At 42.9% G+C, this 18929-nt stretch overlaps 1 protein-coding gene across 1 annotated transcript in view; it reads left to right on the forward strand.

The window, feature by feature from the left end:
- The first annotated feature begins 1085 nt into the window (after positions 1–1085).
- LOC121611832 (polycomb group RING finger protein 3) overlaps positions 1086–18929 on the forward strand; it is a 51485-nt gene continuing 33641 nt past the window's right edge. The window contains exon 1 of the mRNA XM_041944537.1: positions 1086–1195. The gene's annotated coding sequence lies outside the window, so the exon portion shown is untranslated. The remainder of the gene's footprint in view (positions 1196–18929) is intronic.

The following is an 18929-nucleotide window of genomic DNA, read 5'->3' on the forward strand; positions in this document are numbered from 1 at the left end:
AACAACTTTTATTTGTTTTGAAATTTGTTCACTACCAGCCTCTCATATGTGTCACATTATAACGAGAGCACAGTAACATTCCTGTGAATATATCTTGGCTGTTGTGCAGATTTTACTGAATTAATGATTGTGTTTGTTTATGTTTATAAAATGAATGTTTATTTATGTATTTGAGACAGAGTAACTAACAGATTTTTTGTTTGTAGTGGTGGAGTGTAGCTAAATGCATGTATTCAAGTACTGTAGTATAAATTTGAAGTATTAGTACTTTAATTGAGTAGTCCAATTTCATGATGCTTTATTTCTACTCCACCACATTTCAGAGACGCATTGTACTTTGTGTGTCACTACATTTATCTGTCAGTTTTAGTTACATTACAAATTAAGATTTGTAATGTAATTTGTAAAAATAATAAATTAATGAAATGGTTATTTTTAATTAATCCAAAAATACCTGAAACCTTTCATGTTTCCAGCTTCTCGAATGTGAAATTTTGCAGCTTTTCTTTGTCTAAAATGACAATAAACTGAATAATTTGGAGGTTTGGACTGTTTGTAGGACACAACGAGACATCTGAGTGTGTCTCTCACTGGGACATTTCTGACTTTTATCTTCTGTTTGACAAATCAAACAATTGATCAGTTAATCAAGGAAACAGTTAAATCGATAATGAAAATAATCATTAGTTGAAGATCAACACAAAACAGTCAAAGAGGATTGAGTACTTCTACTTTTGACTTTAACTACGTGCTCTGTTTTTCTTCTATACTTACATAACGTTTTCAATGCAGGACTTTAACTTGTACTAGAGTATTTTTCCACTGTGGTCTTAGTATTTTTACTTCAGTAAAATACCTTAACACTTTCTCCACCGCTGATTATTTGTAGCATGCTGTGTTGATTTTTGCATGAAAGAACAGCCACGCACTGAGTCCACTTCCTTGAAATGAATAATGAATGACACACTCAGCGGATCAATTCTAAAAATTAGTTGCACTCGCTCACCCCACCCCCCTCTTCTCCCACCACCTCCTCCACCTCCGGCTGAGCTCTGCGCATGCGCAACGCTGCTCCAGGAGTGCTGTTTCGGTCTGTTCCGCAGCCGCTCGGTCATTTTCGCCTCTTTGTTTTACTGATAGTGGATTTAACTCGGATTCAACCCAATATCCAGCGGACCGTGCTGCTCCCGAACAGGTTAGTTCGTCTAACTACACTCGGTCTCTTGATGTTCCGTCCTCGGCGGGTCTACCGCCGGTGTACGGTCCCGGTTTGTGCCCCCTCCTCCTCATTTTTCGCATGTCTCTTTCCGCTTGGTGCTACGGGGCATGCTATACGTGTTGTTTTATGTGTCTATGTGGTGGTGTATGGCGGCGCCGGGCCCTGCAGTTGCACACCGGGGATGGGGGTTTTAAGGGGAAACGTGCATCGTAAAGGCGGCTTTGACGCTAGCCGGGATGCACACGGTTAGCCGCACCGGAGAGGAGGCTCTGGCAGCCGCCTCGCTGCCTGTCTCGTCATGTTTAAATGCTGTTGTTCCTCTCTCAACCAAACACCAATTCTTCTTTCCCATTGAGCTGGAATGTTCTTGAAAAAACCCTCCTGGTCCACCATTAGGCTAACCTCTTCCTCCTGCCGTCCAAAGTTCAGCGTGTGTGTGTGTGTGTGTGTGTGTGTGGAGGATCTGCATGAGGTTTGGATTAAATCAAGACAGAAAGTTGGTGCATTTTTTTTCTTCAGGGTGGATGTCGCCCCTCGCCAGACTGCTGCTGCAGCAAGCCTTGTGTGACATTGTGAGGGGGGGAGGCATGCAGAGAGCAGCCAACAAGTCTGTGCAGTTTCTTTTTTTGGGGGGGGGGGCAGCTAAAATCTCACCATCACACAGTGGCTGATATGTTTCTGTGTGGTGGACTGATCAGATCAGGGCACAATCTGCCTTCAGATTCTGGGGTTTCCTCAACTTTTTCTCACAAGGGACTCTGCAGCACAGGAAGCATGGTGAGGTGATTGACAGGTCAAAGGATGTAGGTGCCTCGGTTAAAACTGGGCCAAATGTGGTTGAGGAGTGAAAGTTTCTTCTGGCTGTCTGTCTCAGCCACATCTTGAGGGCTGCACGGTCTTTTCCGCTCATTTTTGTCTGTCTCAAGCCCTTAAAGTCCCCCTTCAGTGTTGTGAAGTGTAACTCGAGCGTACCAGCAGGATTTTGTGACATCCCAACCGGTCTGAGAGTCCGTTATGGTTTAATATGCAGCCTGCGCACAGCGTGATGTGATGTGTGAAGCCTCCGGTGCACAAACTGAGAATAGACTTAATGATGAAATGGGAAACACTCGGTGTCCAGCAGTGAAACTTTTTAAATGAAAAATATTAGCATAATCAAAGATTTTGGATTTTATTTTTTAAATGAGGGAGAAGAAGCAGGTGTAATATTCATGAATCGCAACGAGGTGATTGAACTGTGAAGTGGTAAAAACCATATCAGAAATAATGCTCGTTATCATTTGAAGCAACGTTATTTTCTATACCTTAAAGCATGTTTGGATCTTTGAAAGCATGAAAGAAAAATATTTCTCCAAATTGTTCTAATCTAATATTGTTTCGGCACTTGTAGTGCTTTTTTCCACTTGTTCTAAGAAAACAAGGTTAGAAGGACAGACGTGACCTGATACGATGGAGTTTTACGCAGCACGTTAATATGTGTAGTTAAGACCTGCTTCACATTTAAATATAGTGATTGAAACGCTGCTGCAACAGCAAGTAACCTAAACCTCTAAAATGTTTAGCACCCAAATTTAGCCCAATTGTATTGCAGGCGTCTAGACACCTTTTGATCTGCACATCACCAAAATCAATGCGTGCGCTGTAAACCACAGACCTTCATACTGAGCAGACTTTTTGTGCAGGGAAGCCAAAGAGTGTTAATCATGTCAGTGTTTGAGTTCAAGCGAGGCCAGTTCCTGTATGTTGACATTAAAGCTGCACAAGGCTGCGTCATCATGTGCACGTTGGCAGCTCCAAGCTGCAGTGAAGCAACTTCACTGCAAAAGTGTGAACCTCCATAACCTGACTAACAGGGTGGTTGTTAAAGCACTTGACTCACGTTGCCTGCTAATTAATTAATTTGTAATTTTGAAAGTGCACACACTGGGCAAGTGTTTTCTCTGCCGTTTTGAACTTCATTAGCTTCAAATCCAGTAACGTGCTGCTGCTAAACTGAACCCAGCATGCTTATGTTTTAACAGCAGAGACACTCTGATGCTTTTTGCTATCAGAGAGGAAAGAGATGTAACATTAAGTCCAGCCTTTCCTTCGATGGGGTTTTCACTCACTCTTTTGGATTTATTTTTTGGAAAAGTATTCTGGCTTGACACAAGAGTCTAAATCTATTGAACCTCAGTACGAAGTGAAAGGATGCTCTTCTCTGCCTCGCTTTCTAATTTAAGCCCATAAAAGCGTTGTATTTTTATGTGAAGATGTCACTTTAAGCTAAACCTCATCTTGCTGGACTCCTGTCAAAGCCCACTGAAGAACCTCACCGGCGCGAATGATGGTTCTTGGCCAGCTGAACGCTTCTTGGCCTGTACTCAAAGATACTATGTGATATGGCTGTTGCATAAGTCTGCACATACCCAGCAAGCATCAGCTTTCATGTCAGGTTTCTGCTTACTTTGCAGGGAAACCCCAAATTACCCGCAGCTTTTCTGGACAGCTGACCTCTGACCTGAAATTCAATAATGCCAATGAATTGAAATGTAATGAGTTTTTTTGTTCTACAGCAGGATTTCTCATGCACAATGACAATATATAATCAGAAGGATGTTTACTTTGACCCATTACCCGAAAAACATGCGTCCATGCTCGGTGTTAATGGTCCCACTGGGCAGCCAGATAAAACTGTCAGCCCTGTAGGATGGGCGAGCAGGATACGGCCTCTTTATGAGCAGCACTGCTTCATAATGAAAAAAACCCTCAATGCTGGCTTAAGCGCCACAAGACGCATTTGTCTTTTTCTTGGACAGGAAATTATCTCGGGCAGCTTCCTAAATGAGCTACTGAGCAACTGTGGAGAATCCCTCGCCCACAAATCAAGCTGCAGTTTGGAGAAGCTGCTGAAATCCTCAGCGCTGGTCTCAATTTCTCCTCCTCAACACGGTTTCTTTGAACATTCGATAAGAACTGAAAAATGAATTCCTGTAGAAGAAGTGAATCAGATTACAGTTGCAGTACTCTGCAGCATTGTGACGCCAGAATGGTGATTTAAATTCTGTCAGATTCAGGTGGAACTCATTGATGGGTAAAACCTGGTTAATGACACTTGATTAGACCAATAGAAATATTTGTGGCGTTCAGACCATGAAGGGGTCAGTGTTAGAAATGCTCCATGAGTTTAAAGGCTTCTCACATGTCAATCATTTTATCATTACATGCTGAACAGTAGAATCGTGTTGTTCTCATTACAAAGGAAACATTGTCCAGCAATTGCCTTTTTTTTTAGAAGGAAAGTTTGTTTAAACCCGACATATTTAAGTCTCTCTGGTCATAATGTCCAGTGAAAAGAAGCCGTTTTATTGGACGTACTGTGATGGTTTGCAAACACCTGGAGGGATTACATTGCAGCCGGATTTGCGGCTGCTGGTTGCAGCGCTCTCGTTCAATACTGGACCGGTTTCAAAAGTTGTCGTCTTCATGAGTCTCTTTGGCACAAAAAACAAGAGAAAATCCAGTCCATAGACACAGATCATATTTGACTGGAATTTCTCCATTTGTCCTGGTTGTTGAAATCTTCCAGGACTTGTGGACCGGCACCCGAAAGCCTGACTGAGTTCCGTCTTAATGAAGTGAGACTGCCATCTTTTCAAGCAGCGTTGTTGTCGGTCTGAACAGGGTCTAGATGTCCGATCACACCACCATTCAAACCAGGGCATTTTGTGACAAAATCAGTTCATTTCAAACTGCAGAATGTGCAGATGTGCTCAAAATAAAGCCATTTTTTTTTGTCAATGTCAATAAAGGAAATGCTCTTACACATAGTTTTCTTATTAAACAGAAAAATTTGAATTCACGTTTTTCTCTTTGACAGCACTGAGGCGAGCTTAATTGTCTTGCTAACACATCATAAAAACACACTTCAAAATAAATAAAGCTCACCCAAACCATCTTTCCACTGTTCCAACAATCACCAACTCTGGTTCGGTTCAAATAAACCCTTCAATCACAGTGTGAGATGTGAAAATCAGCCAAGAAACCCAACCATCGATGCACTCAGCCAATCGCTGATAGCCGATATATTCGTCCAATCACCAAAACCCAGGTGGAAACAATGTAATGAAATTGTCTCTTTGTCTGAGTTAGTGTTCCGTCTAGAGGACACACAAACTCCTGACTGGAATAAAAGATACCAGAAATGTATAATATACATTATATGATCTAGCTTTTAGGGTGAACAGTTCTCTACATGAAGCAGTATTAGGACCAGAGGACCAGAATCCACAGTAAATCAGAGCAGATGAATATCCTTCAGCAGGTGGGGATACACCGACTGTTCAGACTCTCCAGATAAGATTAATGGCCTTGTTTGTGCTTTCACAGATTCTATCTTTTTTATGTCAGCGTCTTGAGTAACTGGTCGTCTGCAGGCTGTGTGAGTTGAAATGCTTTGCCTTTCTGTTGACATTAAAACCCCCGGCTGACGGACGCGGAGCCACATTTTAAGCCACATTTTAGAGGGAGGAAACGTCAGAAAGCAGCCAGCGAGCCTCTGTTTGAGGAGGCCACTCTCTCTCGTTCTGCCGTTGAGCTTGATGTCGTGTCTGCTTTGTTCTTGAGGTCTTTTTATTCAAGGAGAACAAGGTTTTTCCCAAACGTCGGTGACATGATCACAGACATTAGTTGGTATTTAGTCTAATTTGTAGAGTCACGCTTTGTGCTCCGTGGCACATTTTCAGCGTTTTTGTTATGTAGCGCAGTGAAGGGCTAAGAAACAAGAACTTGCTCGTTAGCTCAGCCAGTTTAATGAAGACACTGCGCATCGGGTGGATGGATGCTGAAAGCTGCTCTGGAAGTTTCCTCTTTGGGCCCCCTGGCAGCCATATTGGAGGTCTTCAGTTGCTTATGAGTGTTTCCTAAAATTGTGACTTGTCCGTCTCAACAGTACAAGTTACACATGTTGACTTTCTGTACTGGTCTTAACTGGAAACCGGTTGTTACGAGCTCGATCCTCCTTTAAACCCATTTGATTTTTATATTGGCTTGTTGTATAAAGTTAGCTTATGGCTAGTACAAGATGCCTTCTTGCCAAAATTAAGAAATTTGTTGTTGAATGCATTAAATGTTAGGTTTCTGTCATATTTCTTAGATTTTCCATGGAGCAGTTGTCTTATATTCAGCCATTACTTTACCCACATCTTGTTCTGCTGGTGCAAGGACGTTTGTGATTAAACTGCCAAGCCTGCAAAGCAAGACATCAAGATTTAAATTCTGTCAGTATTATTTTGGTCATTTATGCCTCAACTTAGCTTTTCGCTTCCAGGAAAAACACAATTACTTGAGTTTTTTGGCATGTGATTTTTCAGTCTTATTAGTTGGTCCACTGAACTTTCAGAGGAAGTTGTTTAACACACAACAAACAAGACGTGAAACTGAGTTTTCTTTCTTACTTTTTCTGCCGTCTTTGTGCAGATGCAATTATAAGCCAGAGCAGTTAGATAATGTGCTTTTTTTTAAACACTAATTACCAGAGGCCTCCTGCCCGCTCAGCTTTCAGGTGAATGATTCAGAGAGTTTAGCTTCTTCTCCGTGGCGTGAAGTCAGGCCTGAGAAGGAGATAGATGACGTGTAAAACTGACTCTGAGAGTGAAGAATTCTCAGATGATCATTTCACCTCCAGCAGTATTCACATGCTTTCACCTGCTCCTTTCACACTAAAGTATTCAGTATTCTGGACTGAGGCCCTCTTTAAAGAACCAAGCCGACAATCTAACAGGCCGGCTTTTATTTAGTGGCCCGTCAGCTGTTTGATGAAACGTGGTCAAGGGTCAGCGAAGGTCTGCATTTGCACCAACTTCTCCTGAAAGTCTGTAACAGGGCGATGCACAAGTGACGGCACTATTTAGCATCTCTGTCAGGTTAACGAGCCCGGATAGCCTTTGTAAATGAACGTCATGGGCCAAATGAGGAATTAATTACTTGCTTGCCTTGTACTGCAGCCCGGCAGTACAGTAAATGGGTAATAACTGTCATCTCTGGATCTGTGTGCCACTTGCCGGGGCTTTGCCTGCGGCCCGCAGCCCACAGTTTGTGGTTAAAACTGGAAAAGCAAGGCAGCGCTCCACCGCTGCGAGCCTGTTAACCAGCAAACCCATGTAATGCCTCATTGCTTCCTCCTTGTTGCAGCAAGCCCCTTCTCCACCACAGAGGGGTGATGCATTTGAATGTGTTTACCCTGAGAAATGGAAATGGGGAAATTATTACCATTTGTTTAGTCTAAAAAGGATATTTTGGTCCACAGGTAGCTGTTGAAAATGTGTAGCATTTGTACATACACAGCACACATCCTCTAATAAAGATAACAGATTTAGGGTTAAGTGGTGATTCATGGATTACTTGATTGATCAATCAATAAAAACAAAAATGAGCTGATGATCGACCATCGTTTAAGTCAATTATATTATAATATTTGCTGGTTAAAGTGAGTATTTTACTCAGGATTTGTTGCTTTTCTCTATTTTATATCATAAATGAAATGTGTTTTGGTTGGGAAAAATTAAAGTTTGGTTACCGGAAGGTTTGATGAATAATTGGTTAATCATCAAAACCAGCAATGGATTGATCAGTGGTGAAAAACTTTTTGAATCTCTACATTTTAAGGGAAAAAGTATTTTCAGATGTCGTATCACCCAACAAGGTTTGCCCTCCGTCCTTTCCTCATTTGTTCTTCACCCTCCTCTACCTCCTGCCTTCTAAAGTGACGTGACCTTTGACCTCTCCTGGCAGAGGCATAGGGCGGTGGTGTCCGGGACCTTCCCCCTCCCCCACATCCTCTCTCCGCCTCGTGGTCTCTGGTGTCATTATCTTGGAGGTCAGTAGGCCAAGAGCCTCAGAAGAGGTCCACTTTGACCTGAGGTGTGTGTGTGTGTGTGTGTGTGTTTTGTTTCGGTAGCAGGTGTAAGCCAGGAGTGACACCTTTAGATTTCAGAAGTGGCTGACAAAAGTGTCTGTGATACGTGTCAGCGTGTTAATAAGCATTAGGACGAGTAATAATCTGCAATTACCCCTCCAGCTGATGAAAGCTTTTCCAGTTCTGTTTTGAACACCTGGTATATTTTTCTCTTATGCACAGAAAGTGGGGTGTTTTGTGTGTGTGTGTGTGTGTGTGTGTGTGTGTGTGTGTGTGTGTTGCATGTTTGTTTTAGAAAAATAGAAGAAGTGGGCTAGCGTGAAAGCCACCGTGGCTGAAACCTACAGTCTTATCCAGAAGGATCTCACAATACATTCAAAAGTTGTCTTTTTACAGACCAGTTTCACTCTAAATCTAAACACGTGGATTTATTCCAGTTCTTGAAATGTTTCACTAATAATAAAACAATTAATAGATCAGCAGTTTAGTCATTATTGGCTGTATTTGGACGCAAATCAGTTTACTTTCGAGCGAAATAACGAGTGGGTTATTATATAAGTCGATCAGCAGCAAATTAATTGTCAATTATTTTGATCGTCTATATTCTCTTTGTGATATATGCCGCGATTAACTCAGTGGTGTAACACAAGTGAGAAAATGAGGGGCTGTGTCCTCTGTACAACAGGAAGTAAAGGTATAGAATACTGCATGTCGAGGCTGTGGCCAAAAGATATTGATTCACACCTTCGACCGTAATGCTTTTAGTGTGAATGTCTTCTCTGTCTGAGAACACCAAGGCAGGAAGAAAGACGAGCACCCTGCAACTCTTCATGTGGCCTTAACTTCGGCTTTAAGTTGCCAATCACAGGTGACTGTGGTTTCGCTGGGTGTAACTAAGAATACAAAGCAGAGGGATGCTGAAAGAAAATGCATGTTCAGCAGACCCTCCCTGCGCAAATAAAGGTTTAAAATACAGCGTATCACGAAGCCATTGTCAGGAGGAGCGGCAGGTGGTGGCCTCGCGCACGCTGTCAACACTGACTTCATTAAAGAAGTGACATTTCTGACAGGAGCCTTTTGACAGCCGGGGTAAGTTAAGTGAATTTTGACACTGATGTCCTCTGGGAAGTGACATGTGGTCGGTAATTATGAAACTCCAACGCTGAAACCACGTCACTTCAACCAGAGCCGAGCATGTCGGCTAATTGTGGAGAAAGTGTGCGTCTCGGTTTTATCTTTCACAATAAGCTTGCATCCTGGAGCATTATGATGCAGATTGAATGCATGTCTTTACGCTGTGCACATTCATTGTTGTATGAATACAACTGCAAATTCCTGCAAAATGACCTTGTTTCTGGTGTGTTGCAGTCACAGCTTAAACTTCTAGCTACATATTAACCTAAAACTACTTCAGCTGTATAATTTACTCTCACAGTCGTAAAAATCACACTTGACTTGGCACTGGAGCGTAACAGCGTAAACCTATGATGACTTCATAATCGGCATTAAGGCACAAAGTTATGGCCTTGGCTCTTTGTTGAAGCTGTGTCCAGACTTGATCCAGTCTTTTATCTGATAAGGGCTAATCCTTTGATTTCCCTCCACAGACACATGCTTGTTTCAGTCCTAATCATGCTTTTACACAGATTATTTTGAGCATGGCAGGGTAGGAAGAGCGCTAGCCTGAGGACAAAGCCCATGAGAGAGAAAGAGAGCAGCCCAGTGTTCAAATGTGTGGCGGACAGTAAATGTAAGCGAGCGTGCTTGTGAGGCTGCAGAAATGTACCCAGCCAGCGACAGTTCAGAGGCACCCAGCTAATTCTGTCTGGGGTAAATCCGCCGCCGCCGCGACGAGCTTCATGTAGCATCAAAATCTTTGCAGCCATTGTGACAAACAACATCTTTATTTGTCGTGTCGTGAGGTGTCATTGCCCGACTTCTCGCCCTGACTCAGAGATCAGGGTCAGCTGCAGACCATGAAGCTGGAGCACGTTCAATGCCCTGCTTAAATACACATAAGGAAGTTTTTACAGTACACGCTGGCCCCGGTGCCCTGATCTCTGCTGGCTAAAACATGTCCGGCTGCTGGGAGTTAAACTACCTTCAGCCTGACCTGCAGTGCAGCGCTGATGTTGATCAGCGCCTGATTGAGCTGTTTGTCTCCGCTTTTCCTAACTTGTAAAACTTTCCAGACATCATGACGGTTGCTCTGATGAACTGCTGCAAAGTGTGATTGATCTGTCAATCACCTGCTTCGTCGAGTCGGATCTCATCTCATCTCCTCTGCGCTCCAAGTGCAAACACATGTTGTTTTTGTCTCGGCTGTACGAAGTCGTTCAAAACTTCATTCATAATGTTGACATTCGAATTCTGAATTGACATTTGAATGTTTGTGCGGTTGTCACACCGACCTGTGTGATCCCGTTTCTAATAACTCCAGAATGCTGTAAAGTCTAAAAGTCAAAAGTTATTAAAAATTCCAAAGTTTTATCTTGAGGAACATGCTGCTTCAATCCATATTTGTTGGCTTTTAGCCTTTTTGAAACATTTTTTCTGCAGCTTTCTCGTTTGCTGCACACAAAGGAAGCAGGCGCCTGAATTAGCAGGGCCTTCCAGCAGCAGCCTAACGGCACCAGAAATGGCATTTATACAACCAGCAAAAACAAACAACTCAATTTGTTTGTAACTTGTTTAATCTGATTATTCACTTTTATTCAAACTGAGGATTGAGGAAAGTCCTAAGTGTATTGTTCAATGTTGAATCTTAATGAGACTTAAACTTATAAATGATGATTTTGATGGTTTCCATGAATGCTTGCATATGAATTCTAATGTTCATGCTGTTGCAATGTTTGCACAAGGGCATTATTTTAAATATTTAAATGCAAATTGGCTATTTCCACGCAGCTGTCAGAAATATTTGCTCACCTTTTTCAAAGCGGCCAGTGCATCCATGTATTCATCTTCTCATCAAATATTTGAACAGACCAGAAGCTCTTCAGAGCAGAAAAGAGGCCGGTTACCCTCCAATGTGACTGGTGAACTACGTGGCTAATGCACCAGCCGCAGCCAAAATAAAGCACCATTTGGCCGGCCGCTGGTGGTCCCGAGGATGATTATCTGGGATAGAGAAGAGCTGCTTTGCATCTTGACAACATGTAGCCAAGATTACGCTGTTGCACCAAAGCCCGGCTCACGGCTGTGACTCGAAATAAGAAAGGAAGAATGTTTCTGTGAGGACACAACAGGCCTTTTGTTTAATCCTCTCGTCACAAGCGGCTGCAGAGAGGTTGATGATGTAGCTGAGTCTGGTTCATTTATGGTTTTCAAGCCATGTTTTAGTCACTGCTATCAGCCATCTGCTATTCCAGGATAAATCCTGAACTGTCAAACGGGACGTTCATATGAATCCTTCCATACTGCATCGTAGTGGAGTATCTTAAAAGTACTGTGTTGTCTGGCGGCTTTAATATCCGTAAAACTCAACATTCTGGAGGTTTTCACAGCCTTGTTTACTTCTTCTATTGTGGTGAAAAAGCTCTTGTGAGCTTTATTCAATTACTTAACAATTTCTACGAATTAAATTATTTGGAAATTGCCAAGACTGAATTTCTATGAATAAAACAATTTTAACTTTTACAGCTGCTTTGCTTGTTATCCTCTTGTTTTCCTTCACTTTGGGAGCAGCAGTCAGCAGTGCTCATTACTTGTGTGCAATTACTTAATTAAAGTTGACTTTTTATTGGTATCAGTGCCGTCTGGCGGTTTGCATTCATGCCAAATTGACCACTGAGTACTAATGAAGCTAACAATGTTAATGAGATTTCTTGGAGCTGATGGTTGTTGTGTTTTCTCCATCTCACAGAGAGAAACCAGCATCGTAAGCCTCAAACCTGTGGACCAGAGGGCAGCTCAGTTCAGGAGAGGTTATCAGTGTTGGCAGTTAGGAATGGCTGCAGCTAATAGGTGTGGTTGATCAAGGGCCCTGCTGTTATCCAGAGCTTAACAGAGCTGTGAACCCTAGTGATCAACACATTGACCTTTTGGAGACTTCACATTGGGGATCAGGCCTTCTGGTGGAGCATGATCAGATGAGAAAATATCTGTTTGGTGCTTTCTGTCATAATGTAACACAGCGTTGATTTAGCCTGTAGCGGGTTCGCAGGAGTTGCTTAATTTGCTGTGTAAACACCCGACATGTATTACAGCTTTCCCAAGTGTAAAACAACCCCGTCCCTCAGGATGTGATGCATTTTATGTTTTCACTGACATCGCTTGCTTGTTTGGAATCAACTGAAGGGGATGTTGCGAGCTACTGAAAATTCAAGGGAGAAAATTGTAAAGTGCAGTTGAATTGACAGCGACATCTCTGGAGGGCACTGCAGGAACAACACAGCTACAAGCACCAAAGAAGCCAATGAAATCTTAACAAAAGGCTGCATCGACAAGCAGTTTGTGGCCGTTCCAACGAGGAGAGGAGCCTTTGGAGCAGCTGGCTCTTTAGCTGCTAGATGCTCTGCTGTGTTCACCAGCTAGTCGCTAACTGTTTTTGCCATTTGGTGCTGGGCAGACAGCGTACTTTTCAGAGATTTGTTGCTGAAAACTGCTGTGACACTGAACTGACACTGCACACTGTAAAGCCAAAAGTGTGAGCTGAAAGAAGCTGAAAAGGTCCTTAAAGATGAGGGTAAAAATCAGGTGATACACAAGTGACCCTTCACATAACACACAGTCAGTTGAGGTATTGTTCATGTAAAAGTGTTGATTAGTGGAACTTAAAAAAAATGTTAAGGCCCCACACAGACCACTTGAAGACCAAATGACTCCCAACAAACTTGCAGACGTTGCAAAACTAATACAAACCTGTTGTGTCAAACAAGAAAGTGTTGCCTGTAGTGAGGAACCTTCATACAATTATCACCTCAATCTGCACCTGAATCCTCAGCTTTACAGAGATTTGTAGCATTTATAGTGAGTTTCAGCTGATTGTTCCGCTCTCCGGCTGCAGCTTCACTGCTTTCGGTTCGTCTCACTGCTTTCATGGCATCATTCTGGGCAGCAGCAGGCAGCTGTTTTCAGCATTTAGCAACTAAACAGCCATATATTTCCCCTCAGGAGCTTGTGGAGACTAAAAAGCTAAATGAGAGTGAATGCTGGACTTACATTCACGAGGTGACCAGAAACACGACTGTAAACGAATGATAACGTTGGTCTCTACCTGTTTGCAAACAGCTCCATACCAACTCCAAGATGTATGTTTCTGTTAGTGCAGGTTTAATTAACTGATTAGTTGATAATGAATTGGTCAAGTGACGTCTCGCCCTTTGAATAAACAGATATAAGAACATGTGATCATCAGGACTTGGATGTATTTTAGCAGATGGGTACAGAGAGAAGAGAGGAGTCAACATGTTGCAGCAGATTCCTTCAGAGCGTCTGTTCCTCATTTGAAGCTTATCTCTTTTGTCTTCCTTCCGTTGGCCTGGCCAGTGTGTCCTGAGCCTCTGGGTGTTAGGACTGTTTGCTCTTTGATATCTTCTCCTTATGTTAAGGTCTGTGTCTCTGTCTGTGTGCACAGTAGGACCACCCTATGCTCCACAACAGCGCCTGTGTTTGATAACTCCAAGAAGCTGGATAACAAGCCCATTTGGCGATGCTAATAGCATATGCCTTTTAATGGAAACATTTATCCAAAGCTCCTTACAGTGTCACGAGTGTGTGCGTTTTTGTGCTCGTGGCTCCGGTGGGAATCCTGAACCCTTTTATCGTGAGTGCCGTCTTCTAGCAACAGAAAGAAACCACTAACCCAGATAGTGCTACAGCTGTAATCTCCCCATTTCCCCTCCAGGATCAGCTTCGCTCATCCCATCTTGAGCTGCACATGACTAAAACTGATAAAACAAGCAATAAAAACCACCACTGGTCCACACAGTTATCTGCACATGTGGGACTGACACACAGCTCCTTGTAAATCTGTTGGAAATGGGTTTCCTTCTACTTCAAGCAGCACAATAACACAGAGATACAGAATTAGCTGTTGTTGTCAGTCTAATGTCTCACTATACTGAACATTAAAGGTCCTGTAAGTACAACCCCAAGCTCAAAAAGAAAAGCAGGGACGCTGTGTTAAACAGAAATAAAACAGAATGTGATAATGTGCTAATCTTTTTGACATATACTCAACTGAAAACAGCACAAAGACAATATTTTAATGTTTGACCTCATCGGCTTCATTGATTTTTGTAAACATCTGCTCATTCTGAATCTGATGCAGCAACACCTTTCAAACAAGTTGGAACAGGAGCAACTAAAGACTGGGAAAGATGTGGAATATGCCAAAAACACCTGTTTGGATCATTCCACAGGTGAACAGGTGGATTGGTGACAGGTGATAGAATCATGATTGGGTATGAAAGGAGCATCCTGGAAAGACTCAGTCGCTCACAGCGAGGTTCGAGCGAGATTCAACACTTTGTGAACACATGATTGGATAAAGGATGTTGCTACATGGACTCAGGAGCACAGGTTGTTTGCAGATGATTGCATTCTGTTTTTATTTACTTTTTTAAAGTCTGGGATATAAGTCAACATGAGCTCCACATTCCCTGTAGTGATGTTTTCTTGCTCTCTCATCAGTAACACGAGGATTGTGGTCTTCATGGAGAGTTCTTCAAACAGAATAGTCAGAAACAGATCTGGCATGCGTCACTGCTGTGACCTTGGATATGTGACATAAACTCTGATGATAAAGAGTCTGAAATGTAAAATATGAAAGTAGCCTATCAAACCCTTGCAGTGTGTCTGTATTCGGGGCAATAGACAGGCGTAAGCTGAAGGACCAGGTGTGAACGGGTCCAACCTGGTTTCATAACTCTTGACCAGAGGTTAATGCAGTTACTCTCATCAGAGCAGCTTAACTTTGGTATGAAAGGAGCCAGTTAGAAAGAACACTGGTTGCAAAAGTCATTCATAGCTAACTATGACATTATGTTAGTAAACCAGGTTTCTGCAGCCTTCTCAGACATAAATCCAGTCATCACAAAAGTGCCTGAAGTTGACTGAAGAGTTCTAGCGGTTGCAGATTCCTCTCTTAAGGCGACAGCGGAAATAAAAACCACAAAGAAGATTCTCATCGGGAATTAACTGAAAAGAGACCTTTGTGTTTACAGCAGTTTGCAAATGCGGTGTATGAAAGCTTTGACCAGATGTGAACCCTTTTATTATTTAATGTTCAAAGAAGGTTGTGTGCTTTGTGTCTTACAGGATTGCGTGTTAAGGGTTAAAACTAAAAATCCCTGATGAAAGTTTGGTCCATGAAATGTCTCATCATGACTTCCATCATGCCCAAAGCGACATATTGGAATTGCTTGTGTTGTCTAAAACCCAAAGACATTAAAGGATAACTTCAGTTTTTTACAACTTGGACCTTGTTTGTAGCATTAAATACAACCATTTACTCACCCAGACAACTTTGGTGGCATTTGGAGTCGTTTTGAAGAAATTAGCCCCAGAGGAGCGGCGCGTATATCCGTATAATGCGAGTACTCGGGGCATCCATGCGCAGCCTCTATATAACGCATAATCTGCGGCGAAACTCGTTCATATTCCAATATTTTGTTATGATATGCTGGTGCTATTCCCCTCTGAGCTGGCGGTCGGCTAGTTTAGCTGTAGTTTGGCACAGCTATGGTTCATTATTGCGTTTTTGTAGCCGACCGCCACAGAGTCAGCCGTGTTGTGGCTCGCTGCTTGCAGCGCGTGGCGTTTGGTAATGACATCATCCACGTCAGAGGTAGTTGTCTAGAGACGCCGGATGTTGATCACATGCCACCACGGGCTCAGAGGGGAATAGCACCAGCATATCATAACAAAATATTGGAATATGAACGAGTTTCGCCGCAGATTATGCGTTACATAGAGGCTGCGCATGGATGCCCCGAGTACTCGCATTATACGGATATACGCGCCGCTCCTCTGGGGCTAATTTCTTCAAAACGACTCCAAATGCCTCCAAAGTTGTCTGGGTGAGTAAATGGGCGTATTTAATGCTACAAATAAGGTCCAGGTTGTAAAAAACGAAAGTTATCCTTTAGGTTTACTAACATAAACAATAGTTACTCATTGTGCTACTTAAAAACATGAATCCTAGTTTTTATCCCTGGAGGTGCAATCAGCCTCCAAGATCACCATCATCTGCTCCGAGCACTGCTGCCTCTGTCTGATTATTGTCAGGTGAGTCTGCCTGCAGTCGCTGGCGCGTTACCTGGCAGAGTGAGAATGAAAGTTTCTGGTGGTTTATTTTTCTACCTTGTCAGTGTGATCAGACGTGTGAATCTATTCTTCTCTTGCCTCTGGGAGAGACTAGCTGACACGAAGATGTACTTGATGTACCATCTCTTCCTCCTCGCTGCTCACTCTGATACAGCTTGAAGTTAAGACGGGGAGAAAACACCAGCTCTGAATCATGACAAATTTTAGCATTTTTTTTTGTGCTGCCGCCGGTTAATCCTCCTCCTCAAACACGTATGTGATTTGATGGTTGCCATGTTTTCTTAACAATGCACGAGCATTCAGCCCAGATGATGTGAACACCAGGCGCTTCAGTTTTCCGGGCTGTTCTTTCTGGGCTTGTGTCTGACCTGCGAGGCGTATTACGCATTAGCTTCACCAACTTCACTCCTGGCCTCCCCAACCTAAACTCAAAGCTCAATTATTCAAGTGTTGCTGCTTCTTGGCAGCTCGCACGGCCTCCTGGCCGGCTGCAGTCTGCTTCCCTTTGGATCGCATCTATTGTCTGCCTGATTTCCCCAGGCACCGAATCCTGGCTGGAGGATTGAGGGCCATCAAACAGAATTAAGAGGAGACAATAACGGTGTGTGTGACGGTGGGTGTGTGTGCTCGTGTGTGTGTGTGAATACTTACAGTTGGGGAGGAGAATGTTGAAATTTTTCTGTAGTTTTTTGTGCTTTTTTTTTTATCTGTTTGTGTGTGTGTGTGTGTGTGTGTGTGTGTGTGTGTGTGTGTGTGTGTGTGTGTGTGTGTGTGTGTGTGTGTTTTGAAGTGAAGCCAAAGCCTCCACAACAAGAAGAGGCCTCTCCTCCTGGCTCCGTCCACTGATGCAGGCCTTCAGTGTCCGTCGCTCCAGCTGGCAGCCAATTTATACTGAGGCCAAACACTCCAATACCCACAGGCAGGCCAACAGGGGCTCTTTGTGGTGCCAGAGTGTGTGTGTGTGTGTGTCTCTGTGTATACTTATCAGCTACTGGGACAGTTGTTCAGCTCATGATTGACTGCAAATGTTGTTAATCTTCAGACTTAACTGTATCCAGAGGACTCTCCTCTGTGTGTTTGCATTGGTTAAGGCGTGAGTTATATTAGTGACTCAAAGTTAATGAATGTTCCGGCAGCTGGGGGGCTCCTGTGTGGCAGCTGGACTAAGACTCTGATACTGGTACATACATATGTGAACAGACTGGAGCAGACTTAACCAGAAGTGGGACAAAAGATGTAACTTCTATCCCGAGGAAAGATCATGTGCTCAAGACCGACAGTTCTGGACGTTGTTTTTATTTCTTTGTTCCTTGTTGGTTTCTCCTGTTTCATCTGTGGCCACTTGAATCAATCATGACCTGTTAACAGTATATTTTTCCTGTTACCTGTATTTTTCGCAGGCTCTTTAGGCTTATATCTCTCCCTCTCAGATGATCTGTATTTAGAGTCATGATCCACTGTCTGATGCAGAAATCAATCAGATACATTTACATTGTTCTTATTGTTTGCAATTCAAAACTAATTCTTTTCAATTTGAATCAGCTCTGATTCGATCTGATTTGTTGTTGTTTTTTTAATTGGGTATAAAATACTCTGAAGTCAGCATTTACAGTCACCAGGATCCACGCCTCTGTGCATTAATTGCATGTCATTGCATGCAGCTTCAGTTGCACAGAGCTGATGTTAAAACATCGTTTGGAGCCTCTGCTCTGTCCTAAGAACTGCTGAAATACTGAGTGTGCGCTCTCAGTTTTGGCATTTCCTAGCCTCTCTGGCCTGTTGGCCGAATGTGTTTCTCTTCCTGATCTCAAGGACTCTGGATTTGTATTTGATAGCTTAGGTTGTTGCTCTGGGGCGCCTCGTGATTGCGACACAGTTTCCATCAATCAGTGCAAAGGATTCAGTCTGTCCAGCATATTGTGTGTATTGGTTATCCAAATCCTGCTTTTTAAACACTGCTACAGAAGCACGTGTCCGTGCAAGTAAAACATCTTCTTCATCATATAGCAGTAGATGCTTTTTGCGATGATTGCCTTCATCACGGTTTACATGCATTCATGAAGCGCTTTTGAAATGAACGTTTCCAGGTAGAGTGACAGCACAAAATGTTTAATTATGGGCTGTAAAATTGTGCTTGGCAGACTGTAAGTAGGATCTTGCCACTGTGAAATGTCATTTGATATGCACTGTTGGCATTTCTCAGGGATCAAATAGGGCACCTGACCCCTCACCCTGAAACAGTTAGACGTCCTTCACCTGCGCTGCTATTTCTGCTCCTCTGAGAAGCAGCTACGCTTTCAGATTGTTACGTAAGGGCGGCAAACATGAAATCAACCCTCGAAATGTTGAACTTTTAGGGAATTTAGCTGTTCCTTTTATGTGTTCTACAGCAATACAAGCAACCGTATACGTGAAGGAGTAAGTTTGAGTTTAATCATGTGCGAGAAAGAAGTTTCAGTTCAAGTGGATTAAAGAGTATATGTTGACACAGATGAGCTCAGGGCAAGATAATTGTGGTGAATCACTCCAGGGTTTTCTTAGTAT

The sequence above is a fragment of the Chelmon rostratus genome, chromosome 9, assembly GCF_017976325.1.
Source record: "Chelmon rostratus isolate fCheRos1 chromosome 9, fCheRos1.pri, whole genome shotgun sequence".
Classification (NCBI taxonomy): Eukaryota; Metazoa; Chordata; class Actinopteri; order Chaetodontiformes; family Chaetodontidae; genus Chelmon; species Chelmon rostratus.